This window comes from Drosophila sechellia, unplaced genomic scaffold (genome assembly GCF_004382195.2).
Source record: "Drosophila sechellia strain sech25 unplaced genomic scaffold, ASM438219v1 U_46, whole genome shotgun sequence".
Lineage (NCBI taxonomy): Eukaryota > Metazoa > Arthropoda > Insecta > Diptera > Drosophilidae > Drosophila > Drosophila sechellia.
In genome coordinates this window covers 15,001-35,135 of record NW_022611320.1, presented here as the reverse complement: position 1 = coordinate 35,135, position 20,135 = coordinate 15,001, and the positions used below count along the sequence as shown (strand labels likewise).

At 42.2% G+C, this 20,135-nt stretch overlaps 2 non-coding genes and 1 pseudogene across 2 annotated transcripts; all 3 read left to right on the top strand.

Moving 5' to 3' along the window:
• Positions 1–3,456: 3,456 nt before the first annotated feature.
• On the top strand, positions 3,457–5,446 carry LOC116803306. Its single transcript, XR_004363542.1, has one exon. It is a non-coding gene; the product is annotated as a small subunit ribosomal RNA (ribosomal RNA).
• A 686-nt stretch (positions 5,447–6,132) lies between these two features.
• Positions 6,133–6,311, top strand: LOC116803304. The gene has a single exon (XR_004363540.1). It is a non-coding gene; the product is annotated as a 5.8S ribosomal RNA (ribosomal RNA).
• A 393-nt stretch (positions 6,312–6,704) lies between these two features.
• LOC116803307 lies at positions 6,705–16,073 on the top strand (annotated as a pseudogene).
• The last annotated feature ends 4,062 nt before the right edge of the window (positions 16,074–20,135 follow it).

Genomic DNA, 20,135 nt, shown 5'->3' with positions numbered 1-20,135 from the left:
TGAGTTCTTCGAGCATTTTGGGCCCCGCTTCATAGCAGCTGGAGATTATAACGCCAAACATTCTTGGTGGGGATCGCGCGCCAACAACCCCAAAGGGAAAACTCTGTTTGGGTACCTGCAACGCCACCGACTGGACTGCCACTCCACTGGCGAGCCCACTCACTGGCCAACGAATCCCCTCAAGACTCCAGACCTACTGGACTTTGCTGTGTCGAAAGGCATAGGGCATGCGAAGATCAGCTGCACAACAAATGCTGATCTCCTGTCAGACCACTGTGCAATAAACGTGCTAATCAACACGCCAGTCCTCAGGAAAACCCCGCTCAGAAGGCTCACTGGAAAATATACCGACGCCGCCAAGTTCGCGTCCTGGATGCTCTCCACCGTCAATCCGAACCCCATCCTCAACACACCCAGGAACATTGATGAAGCTATCGGGAATCTCACCAGGCAGATGCAAAACGCTGCGGAATTCGCAAGCCCACCGCCACCAAAGACTGCGAGAACACCTAGCAGGGACCTCCACCTCTGGTCCCCGGAAATTGCGGCACTCGTGACTGAGAAGAGGCGTCTCAGGAGAGTTTGGTTCTTGACGCGCAATCCAAGAGACAAAACAGCGCTCAATCACGCCACAAAGGAGTTGAAGGACAAGATCTCCAGCCTACGCCAGGACTCCTTCCTCAGATTCCTCGAGGAACTCTCTCCCGGGGACCCAGACCACAATCTGTGGAACGTCACCCGCCACATTAAACGACCAGCCAAAAAGGTTTCCGCAGTGCGCAAAGCAGATGGATCCTGGTGCCTTTCGGATGCTGAAAGAGCAGAAGCTTTCGCCGAACACCTTTACAACGCCTTCTCTCCGTTCGACTGCTGCACTGCCGAAGAACATGCTGAAACAGCCCGGTTTCTCAATAGCCCAAGCTCCCGGTCCCCCGTTGGAACCAGTCGACCCTGAGGAAGTTGCGCAGGAGATTGCTCTACTGAAGAACAACAAATCTCCAGGCCTGGATCGTATAGATGCGGCGGCCCTAAAAATGCTCCCATCCCGCTGCACACAAATGCTGGCCAGCATTTACAACAGCTGCTTCCGGCTAGGGTACTTCCCGGAAGAGTGGAAAAGAGCAGAGGTTATTGTCCTCCTCAAGCCTGGTAAGCCTGAAGCCAATCTCGCCTCCTATCGTCCGATTAGTTTGCTGGCAATCCTCTCCAAAATACTCGAAAGAGTATTTTTGCGCAGAGTATTGCCAGTACTGGATGAGGCTGGTTTGATCCCCGATCACCAGTTTGGCTTCAGGCGCTCCCACGGAACACCAGAGCAATGCCACCGGCTAGTCGAACGGATCCTCGAGGCATTCGAGCAAAAGAAATACTGCTGCGCTGTAATGCTCGACGTGAAGCAGGCATTCGACAGAGTTTGGCATCCTGGACTCCTCCATAAACTCAAATCCTACCTCCCAAGCCCCATTTTACCCTCCTCAAATCCTACACTGAGGGAAGAGCATTCCAAGTCAGATGCGGAAGTGCAATAAGCCTACCCAGACTGATCAGAGCTGGAGTTCCGCAAGGCAGTGTGCTCGGACCAATACTGTACACCCTTTACACCGCAGACCTTCCCATAATCCCTCCAGGAACCTAACTATAGCGACTTATGCAGATGACACGGCTTTCCTCGCCTCCTCATCCGACCCACGAGAAGCCTCCGAAACAATCCAAAGGCAAATGGACGCGCTACATCCCTGGCTCAGCAGGTGGAACATCGTAGTGAACGCGGAAAAATCTACCCAAACACATTTGCACTAAGGAGAGGAGACTGCCCACCGGTCACGCTAAACGGAGTCATCATTCCCAACGCACCCGCACCCAAGTACCTAGGACTTACCCTGGACCGCAGGCTCACTTGGCGTCCCCACATCGTCAGCAAACGCATACAGGCCGATGCGCGTCTGAGGCAGATGCATTGGCTTATTGGGAGAGGGTCCAAGCTAAGGCAGAACCACAAAATCCTGGTGTACAAGGCAATTCTCAAGCCCATCTGGACCTACGGGATACAGCTATGGGGCACGGCAAGCCACACGAATCGCCTGCGTATACAGCGGTTCCAGAATAGGTGCTTGAGAATTGCCTGTAATGCGCATCCCTACCACGAGAATGTCGCCATACATAGGGAACTTGGAATCCCACAAGTCGCTGATGAAATCTCCAGGCTCAGCGAGAGATACCTGAAAAGGCTCGAAAACCACCCTAACCACCTCGCACCAACCTGTTAGACAATAGCCAAACAAGCAGACGTCTCATGAGGAGACACCCTCTCGATCTTCCACAACAATAGACAACACATATAAAACCCGCCACAAATACATGTACAATAGTATCCCTTAAGCTAATGTTCCCCCGCAAAACCATTTAATTATTGTCCACTAGGACAGATTTTAAATAAATAAACGCACGCTAAAGAAAAAAAAAAAAAAAAAAAAAATTATATATGAATAATGGAAAAAAAATGAAATGTTCTAATCTCTTAATATATAGAGAATAGACCGTATGTTGGGTGGCAAACGGAATTGAAAATACCGCTTGAGACAGAGGGTTCAAAAACTACTATAGGTAGGCAGTGGTTGCCGACCTCCCGCATTATTCGAAATATTTATTTCGGATTATGTTTATATTGGTTACATAAAATAAAGTATATTATTATCCGTACAAATTGTTTCTCAGTTCTATAGAACACGGACTGGCTCCGCGGATAATAGGAATATACGCTTTTTAGATAATATCGTTGAACAAAAGTCAAGTTTCTATTATATATAGAATAACAAATCGTTTCCATATATTATCGTTAATTTTTGGAGGCAGGCAAATATTAATTTATTACTGCCGTATAGTTGGATTATTATATCGTTACGGTATAATACAAATATGGATTCTTATGAAAGAAATATAAAATTATATATTAAATGTGGAAATATTATCATATGCGCTTGGTTTATGTTATATATTACCAGAGAGATATTGAAAAGAGATAAATTTTAAATTTATCTTCAAAATGCAAATGATTTAACTTAATATTTATATTGGTTAAACAAAATTGTACATGTGTGGATACAATAATTATGTATGTGGAAATAAAATGATATTTTATAATGAAATATGTATATATAAAAAGATAAAATTATAGAAACATATATATTACAATAATTATATGAAATTCTTGTTATATTGGTAAAACAAGTATAAATTAAAAATGAAAATATGGATTACGAATGCTATATAAAAATGGCCGTAATCGAATAGATTTTTTACTTATATTTATATATTTAAATTTTACCCAAAGGCGAAATATTGAATTTTATTCATATAATAAAAATCATGGAATTATATAAAGTGAAAAATCTATATATCTATTATATTGCTTATTTCGATTCAAAAAATATGAATGGAATATGAAGGAAAAACATTATTCTGGTTGATCCTGCAGTAGTTATATGCTTGTCTCAAAGATTAAGCCATGCATGTCTAAGTACACACGAATTAAAAGTGAAACCGCAAAAGGCTCATTATATCAGTTATGGTTCCTTAGATCGTTAACAGTTACTTGGATAACTGTGGTAATTCTAGAGCTAATACATGCAATTAAAACATGAACCTTATGGGACATGTGCTTTTATTAGGCTAAAACCAAGCGATCGCAAGATCGTTATATTGGTTGAACTCTAGATAACATGCAGATCGTATGGTCTTGTACCGACGACAGATCTTTCAAATGTCTGCCCTATCAACTTTGATGGTAGTATCTAGGACTACCATGGTTGCAACGGGGTAACGGGGAATCAGGGTTCGATTCCGGAGAGGGAGCCTGAGAAACGGCTACCACATCTAAGGAAGGCAGCAGGCGCGTAAATTACCCACTCCCAGCTCGGGGAGGTAGTGACGAAAAATAACAATACAGGACTCATATCCGAGGCCTGTAATTGGAATGAGTACACTTTAAATCCTTTAACAAGGACCAATTGGAGGGCAAGTCTGGTGCCAGCAGCCGCGGTAATTCCAGCTCCAATAGCGTATATTAAAGTTGTTGCGGTTAAAACGTTCGTAGTTGAACTTGTGCTTCATACGGGTAGTACAACTTACAATTGTGGTTAGTACTATACCTTTATGTATGTAAGCGTATTACCGGTGGAGTTCTTATATGTGATTAAATACTTGTATTTTTTCATATGTTCCTCCTATTTAAAAACCTGCACTAGTGCTCTTAAACGAGTGTTATTGTGGGCCGGTACTATTACTTGAACAAATTAGAGTGCTTAAAGCAGGCTTCAAATGCCTGAATATTCTGTGCATGGGATAATGAAATAAGACCTCTGTTCTGCTTTCATTGGTTTTCAGATCAAGAGGTAATGATTAATAGAAGCAGTTTGGGGGCATTAGTATTACGACGCGAGAGGTGAAATTCTTGGACCGTCGTAAGACTAACTTAAGCGAAAGCATTTGCCAAAGATGTTTTCATTAATCAAGAACGAAAGTTAGAGGTTCGAAGGCGATCAGATACCGCCCTAGTTCTAACCATAAACGATGCCAGCTAGCAATTGGGTGTAGCTACTTTTATGGCTCTCTCAGTCGCTTCCCGGGAAACCAAAGCTTTTGGGCTCCGGGGAAGTATGGTTGCAAAGCTGAAACTTAAAGGAATTGACGGAAGGGCACCACCAGGAGTGGAGCCTGCGGCTTAATTTGACTCAACACGGGAAAACTTACCAGGTCCGAACATAAGTGTGTAAGACAGATTGATAGCTCTTTCTCGAATCTATGGGTGGTGGTGCATGGCCGTTCTTAGTTCGTGGAGTGATTTGTCTGGTTAATTCCGATAACGAACGAGACTCAAATATATTAAATAGATATCTTCAGGATTATGGTGCTGAAGCTTATGTAGCCTTCATTCATGGTGGCAGTAAAATGTTTATTGTGTTTGAATGTGTTTATGTAAGTGGAGCCGTACCTGTTGGTTTGTCCCATTATAAGGACACTAGCTTCTTAAATGGACAAATTGCGTCTAGCAATAATGAGATTGAGCAATAACAGGTCTGTGATGCCCTTAGATGTCCTGGGCTGCACGCGCGCTACAATGAAAGTATCAACGTGTATTTCCTAGACCGAGAGGTCCGGGTAAACCGCTGAACCACTTCATGCTTGGGATTGTGAACTGAAACTGTTCACATGAACTTGGAATTCCCAGTAAGTGTGAGTCATTAACTCGCATTGATTACGTCCCTGCCCTTTGTACACACCGCCCGTCGCTACTACCGATTGAATTATTTAGTGAGGTCTCCGGACGTGATCACTGTGACGCCTTGCGTGTTACGGTTGTTTCGCAAAAGTTGACCGAACTTGATTATTTAGAGGAAGTAAAAGTCGTAACAAGGTTTCCGTAGGTGAACCTGCGGAAGGATCATTATTGTATAATATCCTTATCGTTAATAAATATTTGTTATAATACAAATAAATACAATTTACCAAAATAAAAATATTACAAAATGATTCCACGGAATCAAAAGTTAAAGTCAAAATAAAATGAAGATGGCTTTTATTTTATATGTGGGGCTTGGCAACCTCATAAAAAGACTTTAACATTATTAATGTTGCTGTGCGTATTTGTGGCAGTACTTACTACAACAACGGCGTTTCCTATAAAAACAAATTCTCGAAAATGGAAATCGAAGAAACTAAACTAAATTCGAAAGTAGAAGTCGAATTAAAATAAAAATAATTTGAATGTGTGGTAATCAAAATAAGTGTGTGTGTATATGGACCATAATATACACGCGTTGCGAATATGTATTGTTCATCTATGTTATGAGCATACGTTGGCTAATGCAACAACCTAAAATATACAATGTTTGTACCTGTCATCCATCAGGTTAATGTTTTATATAAATTTTGCAGTATGTGTCACCCAAAATAGCAAACCATAACCAGATTATTATGATACATAATGCTTATATGAAACTAAGACATTTCGCAACATTTATTTTAGGTATAAAAATAAATTTATTGAAGGAATTGATATATGCCAGTAAAATGGTGTATTTTTAATTTCTTTCAATAAAAACAATATTGACATTATATAAAATTGAATTATAAAACTCTAAGCGGTGGATCACTCGGCTCATGGGTCGATGAAGAACGCAGCAAACTGTGCGTCATCGTGTGAACTGCAGGACACATGAACATCGACATTTTGAACGCATATCGCAGTCCATGCTGTTATGTACTTTAATTAATTTTATAGTGCTGCTTGGACTACATATGGTTGAGGGTTGTAAGACTATGCTAATTAAGTTGTTTATAAATTTTTTATAAGCATATGGTATATTATTGGATTAAATAATGATTTTATTCATAATATTAAAAAAGAAATGAAAAACATTATCTCACATTTGAATGTGAAAAACGAAGAGAAATATTTTCTTTTCAATCAAATAATACTGAGAAATGTCTAGCATAAAAAATTGAAATATTTTTCATCTAGAATTGTCTCTTATTAATGATTCGGAAAAAGAAAAATCTTGGTTTTGTTATTATTCTTCGTTGGTTCGTTAAATGGATAAAAATGACTTTGCTTACAAGAACTATTGGAACTATTTATAACGAATTTAATTGATTGTTTTATCATTTATATATAAAGAATTTATGGCAAAATATAGTTATATATACAACCTCAACTCATATGGGACTACCCCTGAATTTAAGCATATTAATTAGGGGAGGAAAAGAAACTAACAAGGATTTTCTTAGTAGCGGCGAGCGAAAAGAAAACAGTTCAGCACTAAGTCACTTTGTCTATATGGCAAATGTGAGATGCAGTGTATGGAGCGTCAATATTCTAGTATGAGAAATTAATGATTTAAGTCCTTCTTAAATGAGGCCATTTACCCATAGAGGGTGCCAGGCCCGTATAACGTTAATGATTGCTAGATGATGTTTCCAAAGAGTCGTGTTGCTTGATAGTGCAGCACTAAGTGGGTGGTAAACTCCATCTAAAACTAAATATAACCATGAGACCGATAGTAAACAAGTACCGTGAGGGAAAGTTGAAAAGAACTCTGAATAGAGAGTTAAACAGTACGTGAAACTGCTTAGAGGTTAAGCCCGATGAACCTGAATATCCGTTATGGAAAATTCATCATTAAAATTGTAATATTTAAATAATATTATTAAGAATAATGTGCATTTTTTCCATATAAGGACATTGTAATCTATTAGCATATCCCAAATTTATCATAAAATATAACTTATAGTTTATTCCAATTAAATTGCTTGCATTTTAACACAGAATAAATGTTATTAATTTGATAAAGTGCTGATAGATTTATATTATTACAGAGCGTTAATTTTTCGGAATTATATAATGGCATAATTATCATTGATTTTTGTGTTTATTATATGCTCTTGTATGATTAACAATGCGAAAGATTCAGGATACCTTCGGGACCCGTCTTGAAACACGGACCAAGGAGTCTAACATATGTGCAAGTTATTGGGATGTAAACCTAATAGCGTAATTAACTTGACTAATAATGGGATTAGTTTTTTAGCTATTTATAGCTAATTAACACAATCCCGGGGCGTTCTATATAGTTATGTATAATGTATATTTATATTATTTATGCCTCTAACTGGAACGTACCTTGAGCATATATGCTGTGACCCGAAAGATGGTGAACTATACTTGATCAGGTTGAAGTCAGGGGAAACCCTGATGGAAGACCGAAACAGTTCTGACGTGCAAATCGATTGTCAGAATTGAGTATAGGGGCGAAAGACCAATCGAACCATCTAGTAGCTGGTTCCTTCCGAAGTTTCCCTCAGGATAGCTGGTGCATTTTAATATTATATAAAATAATCTTATCTGGTAAAGCGAATGATTAGAGGCCTTAGGGTCGAAACGATCTTAACCTATTCTCAAACTTTAAATGGGTAAGAACCTTAACTTTCTTGATATGAAGTTCAAGGTTATGATATAATGTGCCCAGTGGGCCACTTTTGGTAAGCAGAACTGGCGCTGTGGGATGAACCAAACGTAATGTTACGGTGCCCAAATTAACAACTCATGCAGATACCATGAAAGGCGTTGGTTGCTTAAAACAGCAGGACGGTGATCATGGAAGTCGAAATCCGCTAAGGAGTGTGTAACAACTCACCTGCCGAAGCAACTAGCCCTTAAAATGGATGGCGCTTAAGTTGTATACCTATACATTACCGCTAAAGTAGATGATTTATATTACTTGTGATATAAATTTTGAAACTTTAGTGAGTAGGAAGGTACAATGGTATGCGTAGAAGTGTTTGGCGTAAGCCTGCATGGAGCTGCCATTGGTACAGATCTTGGTGGTAGTAGCAAATAATCGAATGAGACCTTGGAGGACTGAAGTGGAGAAGGGTTTCGTGTGAACAGTGGTTGATCACGAGTTAGTCGGTCCTAAGTTCAAGGCGAAAGCCGAAAATTTTCAAGTAAAACAAAAATGCCTAACTATATAAACAAAGCGAATATAATACACTTGAATAATTTTGAACGAAAGGGAATACGGTTCCAATTCCGTAACCTGTTGAGTATCCGTTTGTTATTAAATATGGGCCTCGTGCTCATCCTGGCAACAGGAACGACCATAAAGAAGCCGTCGAGAGATATCGGAAGAGTTTTCTTTTCTGTTTTATAGCCGTACTACCATGGAAGTCTTTCGCAGAGAGATATGGTAGATGGGCTAGAAGAGCATGACATATACTGTTGTGTCGATATTTTCTCCTCGGACCTTGAAAATTTATGGTGGGGACACGCAAACTTCTCAACAGGCCGTACCAATATCCGCAGCTGGTCTCCAAGGTGAAGAGTCTCTAGTCGATAGAATAATGTAGGTAAGGGAAGTCGGCAAATTAGATCCGTAACTTCGGGATAAGGATTGGCTCTGAAGATTGAGATAGTCGGGCTTGATTGGGAAACAATAACATGGTTTATGTGCTCGTTCTGGGTAAATAGAGTTTCTAGCATTTATGTTAGTTACTTGTTCCCCGGATAGTTTAGTTACGTAGCCAATTGTGGAACTTTCTTGCTAAAATTTTTAAGAATACTATTTGGGTTAAACCAATTAGTTCTTATCAATTATAACGATTATCAATTAACAATCAATTCAGAACTGGCACGGACTTGGGGAATCCGACTGTCTAATTAAAACAAAGCATTGTGATGGCCCTAGCGGGTGTTGACACAATGTGATTTCTGCCCAGTGCTCTGAATGTCAAAGTGAAGAAATTCAAGTAAGCGCGGGTCAACGGCGGGAGTAACTATGACTCTCTTAAGGTAGCCAAATGCCTCGTCATCTAATTAGTGACGCGCATGAATGGATTAACGACGGACGTGTTTTCGTTGCGCTCGTGTACAGATTGCGAAGAACTTGGTTTTCCGTGTTTGGAAAGTAATAAAATCGGTGAATTAGTGCTCCGCGAAAGTCGTGTGCTAATTTTCGTGTGTTATAAACAAGCGGTTTGGAAGTAATTAACAATTAATTGTTGGGAATTTTCCACTTAGCACGTGCTGAAGGCGAACTTACGAGTAAGTTTTTCGAGTAAGCTTTTTGATCAGCTGTCACAAAGCTTATTGGTGGGAGTCACTGCTAAGGTTTGTGTCTAGGGAGAGTTTTAGTGCTACCAGACTCTACCGATAGGTGGAGCTCGAGTTCCAGAGCAACTACCTTTTGTCAGCGAGTAAACGAGCATACGGTTGCTGGCGTCGACGGTAGGTGGAGCCACCATCGTATTTATGCCGATGGAGAGCGACAGCAGCGCGAGTGCCTTGAGCGGAAGTAGTGCCTCGATGAAGTCCAGACGAGGCAGGCGCAGAAGCCATCTGGCATCTAAGAGCTCGGCGCCAACGCAGGCGAAATTGGTTGCCCTGGCATCGAATGGAGTGCCAGAACCCGTTGGGGTACTGGAGGAGCCGTTTTCGTCGCTGGAGGACGCCCGGGCGGCTACGGAGAACGCTGCCATTGATGCTGCCCCCCCCCACGCTGCTGCCACCGCTGCTGATCCTACTGCTGCCCCTGCTGCCGACCACACTGCTGCCTCCGCCGTTTTCACTGCTGCTAAAATTGTTGCCACCACTGCCACTGCCGCCACCGCTGCCGCCCGTGCTGGGCAAGCAGCCATGATGGCAGAGCTGTCGGCCACACAGCGCATGGTGAGAAGCAGCTTCCGCAGACTAGGAGAAGTGGACACGGAAGAGCTCTCATATGCTATCAGCCGCTACGATGAGCTGGTGTTGGCGCTAATGCTCCGGTGCGGAGAGCTGGAGACGCGGCTTGCTATGCCGCCACCGCCGCCGCCGTCGTTGAATCTGTTGAAAAATACGGCCGCCAATGCTCCCCAGATGCAGCAGGTTGCACCCATCGCTGCCCCGCGGACTACCAAGGTCCGCGAGACGTGGTCAGCGGTGGTGAAGTGCGACGACCCTGCGCTATCGGGGAAAGACATAGCGGAAAAGGTGCGAACGATGGTTGCACCCTCTCTCGGAGTCAGAGTACACGAGGTCCGTGAGCTCCGTCGAGGTGGTGGTGCGATCATTCGCACTCCTTCGGTGGGAGAGCTGCAGAAGGTGGTCGCTTCAAAAAGATTCGCCGAGGTTGGCCTAAATGTGGCACGGAATGCGGCCGAGAAGCCGAAGGTCGTCGTATATGACGTCGACACAGCTATCGGCCCTGAGGAGTTTATGAAGGAGCTCCACGAAAACAACTTCGACAGCGAAATGAATCTGGCCCAGTTTAAGAAGTCAGTGCACCTGGTGACCAAGGCGTGGTCGGTAGCTGACGGCGCCACAGTAAATGTGACGCTGGAGGTTGACGACCGGGCGATGGCGAAGCTTGATGTAGGTCGTGTCTACATCAAGTGGTTCTCATTCCGATGCCGGTCACAGGTCCGCACATACGCCTGCCACAGATGTGTGGGTTTCGACCACAAGGTCAGCGAATGCCGGCAGAAGGATAGTGTCTGTCGCCAGTGCGGGCAACAAGGCCACACTGCGGCAAAGTGCCAAAACCCGGTGGACTGCCGGAACTGCCGCCACAGAGGGCAACCCTCGGGGCATTACATGCTCTCGAGCGTTTGCCCGATATACGGGGCGTTGCTGGCGAGGGTGCAAGCTAGACACTAATGTTTAGCTTCATCCAAGCGAACTGTGGCCGAGGCCGAGCTGCGACCATCGAGCTCGGAGTCCGACTCAGGAGATCGGAGTCTATGTTCGCGCTGGTGCAGGAGCCGTATCTCGGCGGGGACGGAATGGATGTGCTGCCTGAAGGAATGAGAATTTTCATCGATCGGCGAGGGAAGGCAGCCATCCTAGTGGATCACCAGGAAGCCATCTGTATGCCAGTGGAGACCCTCACCACAGATTATGGCGTATGTCTGGTCGTGAAAGGGAGTTTTGGCTCAATCTTCCTTTGCGCCGCATACTGCCAGTATGATGCACCTCTGGAACCGTACATCCGGTACATGGATGCGGTCCTGCTGCAGGCCAGCAGAACCCCCGCAATCCTGGGCCTCGACGCGAATGCAGTGTCCCCCATGTGGCTTAGCAAACTCTCTCGTCATGCCGAGGGGCAAGCTAACTACAGACGGGGTGAGCTGCTGTCAGAGTGGATGCTGGAGGCAAGAGTCGCCGCCCTAAACCAGTCAACAGAGGTGTACACGTTCGATAATTACAGAGCTACAAGCGATATCGACGTGACAATCGTCAATGAGGCAGCATCTATGTGGGCCACATATGAGTGGAGAGTGGACGAGTGGGAATTGAGTGACCACAACATCATTACTGTTGTGGCCGAACCAACTACCGCGCGCGCAGTTGAGAGCATAGCTCCTGTGCCGTCCTGGAACTTCTCCAATGCACGTTGGCGATTGTTCAAGGAGGAAATGGTGAGTAGAGCAGCCGAACTTCCGGAAAACTTCTCAGAGTCGCCGTTGGACCAGCAAGTTTCGACCCTGCGCAGTATAGTACATAATGTATGTGATATTGCGCTGGGAAGAAAGTCCATCCGATTGCCCAGCAGGAGAGCACGTTGGTGGACTGCCGACCTCTGTGATGCAAGGCGCGAAGTCCGGAGACTTCGTCGCCTACTTCAAAATGGAAGGCGTCATGATGATGATGCCGCAATAGAGCGTGTATTGGTCGACCTGAGGCGGGCCTCAGCCAACTACAAGAAGCTCATTTGGAGGGCGAAAATGGATGAGTGGAAACGCTTCGTGGGAGATCATGCCGACGACCCATGGGGGCGCGTCTATAAGATTTGCCGAGGCCGCAGGAAGTGCACGGAGATTGGGTGCCTCCGCGTGAATGGCGAGATGATCACCGATTGGGGTGACTGTGCACGAGTGCTCCTCCGCAATTTCTTCCCAGTTGCGGAGTCCGAAGCACCGACTGCCATCGCGGAGGAAGTCCCACCGGCCCTCGAAGTATTCGAGGTTGATGCATGTGTTGCCCGGTTGAAGAGCAGGCGCTCTCCCGGCTTGGACGGCATTAATGGCACTATCTGCAAGGCAGTCTGGCGCGCCATACCCGAGCACCTTGCATCGTTGTTTTCCCGATGCATCCGATTAGGATACTTTCCCGCTGAGTGGAAGTGCCCACGAGTTGTCTCGCTGCTCAAAGGGCCAGATAAGGACAAATGTGAGCCCTCCTCATATAGAGGAATATGCTTGCTACCAGTCTTTGGTAAGGTGCTCGAGGCCATCATGGTGAATCGTGTGAGAGAAGTTCTTCCGGAAGGCTGCAGATGGCAATTTGGATTTCGCCAAGGACGATGTGTGGAGGATGCTTGGAGGCACGTGAAGAGCAGTGTTTGTGCCAGCCCGGCGCAATACGTGCTCGGCACATTCGTGGACTTCAAAGGAGCATTCGACAACGTCGAATGGAGTGCTGCACTCCGCCGACTAGCCGACTTGGGATGCCGGGAGATGGGCTTGTGGCAGAGCTTTTTCTCCGGCCGAAGAGCAGTGATCCGAAGCAGTTCCGGTACTGTGGATGTACCGGTAACTAGAGGCTGCCCGCAGGGGTCAATCAGTGGCCCATTTATCTGGGACATACTGATGGATGTACTGCTTCAGCGTCTCCAGCCGTATTGCCAGCTGAGTGCATACGCGGATGACTTGCTGCTTCTCGTCGAGGGAAATTCCCGAGCTGAGCTAGAGGAAAAAGGTGCAGAGCTGATGTCCATCGTAGAAGCGTGGGGAGCGGAAGTTGGCGTTACCGTCTCGACCAGCAAGACGGTAATAATGCTGCTGAAAGGTGCCTTGAGACGTGCGCCTACGGTGAGGTTTGCTGGAGCGAACCTTCCGTATGTGCGTAGCTGTCGGTACCTTGGCATCACGGTCAGTGAAGGAATGAAATTCCTCACGCACATAGCTTCGCTTCGCCAGCGGATGACCGGAGTCGTTGGAGCATTGGCGCGTGTGCTTCGAGCCGACTGGGGCTTCAGTCCTCGAGCCAGGCGGACCATATATGACGGACTCATGGCACCTTGTGTGCTGTTTGGTGCCCCGGTATGGTATGACACCGCCGAACAGGTAGCCGCCCGGAGACGACTAGCCTCCTGCCAGAGGCTAATCCTGCTTGGATGCCTTTCGGTATGCCGAACAGTGTCCACAGTGGCACTGCAGGTACTTGGCGGAGCTCCCCCGCTTGACTTGGCTGCTAAGTTTTTAGCGGTCAAGTACAAGCTGAAGCGTGGATACCCGCTGGAGGAGAACGACTGGCTATACGGCGAGGACACTACGTGTCTAAGCTGGAAGCAGAGGAAGACTCGCCTAGAGGAGTGCTTGCTGCAGAATTGGCAAAACAGATGGGATGACGACAGCGAACCAGGACGGGTGACGCACAAGTTCATCCCATACGTCACTCTCGCCTATCGAGATCCAAGCTTTGGATTCTCGATGAGGACGTCTTTCCTGCTGACAGGTCACGGGTCGTTTAACGCATTTTTGCAAGGGAGAGCCCTCAGCGATACCACTGCTTGCGCTTGTGGTGATCCATATGAGGACTGGATGCACATATTGTGCGCTTGTCCTCTATATGCAGATTTGCGAAACCTCGATGGACTTGGAGTGCAGCGCCTTGGCGAAAACTGGACCTTCAATAGAATCCTGGAAGATCAGCAGAGGATTCAACGGCTGGCAGCGTTTGCGGACGAGGTGTTCCGTAGGAGGAGGGGTATTTAGCCCAAAACTTCGCCGTGTGGTTAGCGGGCGAGAATACTTCCACAGCCCGCTATTGCTTGTCGTAAGAGGCGACTAATATAGCGACTGGTTCCTCTAACCATGCTTGTCGGAGCAAAAGGAGGAGGCCCACCGAGCCTCTCTTTCGGTACCACGGGTTGTGCTGCTCCAAGACAGCACATTGAGGTAGGCCCCCTGGTGGGAGTATCGTGGTGGCTGTGGTTGATACCCATATCGCGGGTAGAGCCTTCGTGTTCGACGTTTGAGTTACGGTGCTAGTTGCGCAAAACTCGGGTGCTGTGACCCAGAGATCAGTAGAGATTTTAGGTAGATCTCGCTCCTCAGCAAGGGGGAGTGCTTGCCCGGCAAGCAAGTACTCGAATTGCTACCGGGGTGGTCGCTATGTACATAGCTATAGCTTCCAGTCCGGGACGTTTGTCTGGCGTATCCAGACTCATGCACCATGTTGATACATGCACCACTTGTGGGTGTTCAGGGTGTCGTGGTTGTAATCCCTTCAGTGTGGAACACGCCACGTAAAACAAGTTCGGAGAGGTCCGAAAGTCACTGTCCCTATCTACTATCTAGCGAAACCACAGCCAAGGGAACGGGCTTGGAATAATTAGCGGGGAAAGAAGACCCTTTTGAGCTTGACTCTAATCTGGCAGTGTAAGGAGACATAAGAGGTGTAGAATAAGTGGGAGATATTAGACCTCGGTTTGGTATCGTCAATGAAATACCACTACTCTTATTGTTTCCTTACTTACTTGATTAAATGGAACGTGTATCATTTCCTAGCCATTATACGGATATATTTATTATATCTTATGGTATTGGGTTTTGATGCAAGCTTCTTGATCAAAGTATCACGAGTTTGTTATATAATCGCAAACAAATTCTTTAATAAAACGATGCATTTATGTATTTTTGATTTGAAAATTTGGTATAACTCCAATTACTCAGGTATGATCCAATTCAAGGACATTGCCAGGTAGGGAGTTTGACTGGGGCGGTACATCTCTCAAATAATAACGGAGGTGTCCCAAGGCCAGCTCAGTGCGGACAGAAACCACACATAGAGCAAAAGGGCAAATGCTGACTTGATCTCGGTGTTCAGTACACACAGGGACAGCAAAAGCTCGGCCTATCGATCCTTTTGGTTTAAAGAGTTTTTAACAAGAGGTGTCAGAAAAGTTACCATAGGGATAACTGGCTTGTGGCGGCCAAGCGTTCATAGCGACGTCGCTTTTTGATCCTTCGATGTCGGCTCTTCCTATCATTGTGAAGCAAAATTCACCAAGCGTTGGATTGTTCACCCATGCAAGGGAACGTGAGCTGGGTTTAGACCGTCGTGAGACAGGTTAGTTTTACCCTACTAATGACAAAACGTTGTTGCGACAGCATTCCTGCGTAGTACGAGAGGAACCGCAGGTACGGACCAATGGCACAATACTTGTTCGAGCGAACAGTGGTATGACGCTACGTCCGTTGGATTATGCCTGAACGCCTCTAAGGTCGTATCCGTGCTGGACTGCAATGATAAATAAGGGGCAATTTGCATTGTATGGCTTCTAAACCATTTAAAGTTTATAATTTATTTTATAAACGACAATGGATGTGATGCCAATGTAATTTGTAACATAGTAAATTAGGAGGATCTTCGATCACCTGATGCCGCGCTAGTTACATATAAAAGCATTATTTAATACAATGACAAAGCCTAGAATCAATTGTAAACGACTTTTGTAACAGGCAAGGTGTTGTAAGTGGTTGAGCAGCTGCCATACTGCGATCCACTGAAGCTTATCCTTTGCTTGATGATTCGATAAATAAATGATTTTTTCCTGTAGCCAAACACCTCGTCATCAATTTAGTGACGCATATGATATTGTCCCTATCATATAATTAATATAAAGACTTTAATGGATTGTGTCAAGTTGCCAAACACCTCGTCATCAATTTAGTGACGCATATGATATTGTCCCTATCATATAATTAATATAAAGACTTTAATGAATTGTGTCAAGTTGCCAAACACCTCGTCATCAATTTAGTGACGCATATGATATTGTCCCTATCATATAATTTTTGATATAAAGACTTTAAAGAATTGTATCAAGTTGCCAAACACCTCGTCATCAATTTAGTGACGCATATGATATTGTCCCTATCATATAATTAATATACAGACTTTAATGAATTGTGTCAAGTTGCCAAACACCTCGTCATCAATTTAGTGACGCATATGATATTGTCCTTATCATATAATTTTTGATATAAAGACTTTAAAGAATTGAATCAAGTTGCCAAACACCTCGTCATCAATTTAGTGACGCATATGATATTGTCCCTATCATATAATTAATATAAAGACTTTAATGGATTGTGTCAAGTTGCCAAACACCTCGTCATCAATTTAGTGACGCATATGATATTGTCCCTATCATATAATTAATATAAAGACTTTAATGAATTGTGTCAAGTTGCCAAACACCTCGTCATCAATTTAGTGACGCATATGATATTGTCCTTATCATATAATTTTTGATATAAAGACTTTAAAGAATTGTATCAAGTTGCCAAACACCTCGTCATCAATTTAGTGACGCATATGATATTGTCCCTATCATATAATTAATATAAAGACTTTAATGGATTGTGTCAAGTTGCCAAACACCTCGTCATCAATTTAGTGACGCATATGATATTGTCCTTATCATATAATTTTTGATATAAAGACTTTAAAGAATTGTATCAAGTTGCCAAACACCTCGTCATCAATTTAGTGACGCATATGATATTGTCCCTATCATATAATTAATATACAGACTTTAATGAATTGTGTCAAGTTGCCAAACACCTCGTCATCAATTTAGTGACGCATATGATATTGTCCCTATCATATAATTTTTGATATAAAGACTTTAAAGAATTGTATCAAGTTGCCAAACACCTCGTCATCAATTTAGTGACGCATATGATATTGTCCCTATCATATAATTAATATAAAGACTTTAATGGATTGTGTCAAGTTGCCAAACACCTCGTCATCAATTTAGTGACGCATATGATATTGTCCTTATTATATAATTTTTGATATAAAGACTTTAAAGAATTGTATCAAGTTGCCAAACACCTCGTCATCAATTTAGTGACGCATATGATATTGTCCCTATCATATAATTAATATACAGACTCTAATGAATTGTGTCAAGTTGCCAAACACCTCGTCATCAATTTAGTGACGCATATGATATTGTCCCTATCATATAATTTTTGATATAAAGACTTTAAAGAATTGTATCAAGTTGCCAAACACCTCGTCATCAATTTAGTGACGCATATGATATTGTCCCTTTCATATAATTAATATAAAGACTTTAATGGATTGTGTCAAGTTGCCAAACACCTCGTCATCAACTACTATATTATGGTTGCGCCGACCTCTCATATTGTATTCTCTTATGTGTTCATAGGATTTTGACAATTATACGAGTAAATTAAATAATATACATATGAAAATGATTAATTATTATATGTATAAGGGAAAAAATGATGAAATATTCCCATATTATCTTAGTATTATAGAGGAAAGACCGTTGCCGACCTCTGATATTGTTCAAACTTATGTATTTATATGATTTTGGCAATTATATGAGTAAATTAAAAAATATACATATGAAAATGGTTAATTATTATATGTATATGGGAAAAAATGCTAAGATATTCCCATATTCTCTTAGTATTATAGAGAAAAGCCATTTAAGTGAGAGGGTATAGTAGTGTAAACGACCGGAATTACGACAGAGGGTTCAAAAACTACTATAGGTAGGCAGTGGTTGCCGACCTCTCATATTGTTCAAAACTTATGTATTCATATGATTTTGGCAATTGTATGAGTAAATTAAATAATATACATATGAAAATGATTAATTATTATATGTATAAGGGAAAAAATGCTGAAATATTCCCACATTCTCTTAGTATTATAGAGAAAATCCATTATAGTGAGAGGGTATAGTAGTGTAAACGACCGGAATTACGACAGAGGGTTCAAAAACTACTATAGGTAGGCAGTGGTTGCCGACCTCTCATATTGTTCAAAACTTATGTATTCATATGAATTTGGCAATTATATGAGTAAATTAAATAATATACATATGAAAATGATTAATTATTATATGTATAAGGGAAAAAATGCTGAAATATTCCCACATTCTCTTAGTATTATAGAGAAAATCCATTATAGTGAGAGGGTATAGTAGTGTAAACGACCGGAATTACGACAGAGGGTTCAAAAACTACTATAGGTAGGCAGTGGTTGCCGACCTCTCATATTGTTCAAAACTTATGTATTCATATGATTTTGGCAATTATATGATTAAATTAAATAATATACATATGAAAATGGTTAATTATTATATGTATATGGGAAAAAATGCAGAGATATTCCCATATTCTCTTAGTATTATAGAGAAAAGCCATTTAAGTGAGAGGGTATAGTAGTGTAAACGACCGGAATTACGACAGAGGGTTCAAAAACTACTATAGGTAGGCAGTGGTTGCCGACCTCTCATATTGTTCAAAACTTATGTATTCATATGATTTTGGCAATTGTATGAGTAAATTAAATAATATACATACGAAAATGATTAATTATTATATGTATATGGGAAAAAATGCAGAGATATTCCCATATTCTCTTAGTATTATAGAGAAAAGCCATTTAAGTGAGAGGGTATAGTAGTGTAAACCACCGGAATTACGACAGAGGGTTCAAAAACTACTATAGGTAGGCAGTGGTTGCCGACCTCTCATATTGTTCAAAACTTATGTATTCATATGATTTTGGCAATTGTATGAGTAAATTAAATAATATACATATGAAAATGATTAATTATTATATGTATAAGGGAAAAAATGCTGAAATATTCCCACATTCTCTTAGTATTATAGAGAAAATCCATTATAGTGAGAGGGTATAGTAGTGTAAACGACCGGAATTACGACAGAGGGTTCAAAAACTACTATAGGTAGGCAGTGGTTGCCGACCTCTCATATTGTTCAAAACTTATGTATTCATATGATTTTGGCAATTATATGATTAAATTAAATAATATACATATGAAAATGGTTAATTATTATATGTATATGGGAAAAAATGCTGAGATATTCCCATATTCTCTTAGTATTATAGAGAAAAGCCATTTAAGTGAGAGGGTATAGTAGTGTAAACGACCGGAATTACGACAGAGGGTTCAAAAACTACTATAGGTAGGCAGTGGTTGCCGACCTCTCATATTGTTCAAAACTTATGTATTCATATGATTTTGGCAATTGTATGAGTAAATTAAATAATATACATATGAAAATGATTAATTATTATATGTATAAGGGAAAAAATGCTGAAATATTCCCACATTCTCTTAGTATTATAGAGAAAATCCATTATAGTGAGAGGGTATAGTAGTGTAAACGACCGGAATTACGACAGAGGGTTCAAAAACTACTATAGGTAGGCAGTGGTTGCCGACCTCTCATATTGTTCAAAACTTATGTATTCATATGATTTTGGCAATTATATGATTAAATTAAATAATATACATATGAAAATGGTTAATTATTATATGTATATGGGAAAAAATGCTGAGATATTCCCATATTCTCTTAGTATTATAGAGAAAAGCCATTATAGTGAGAGGGTATAGTAGTGTAAACGACCGGAATTACGACAGAGGGTTCAAAAACTACTATAGGTAGGCAGTGGTTGCCGACCTCTCATATTGTTCAAAACTTATGTATTCATATGAATTTGGCAATTATATGAGTAAATTAAATAATAAACATATAAAAATTAATATTTATTATATGTATAAAAAAAAAAATAA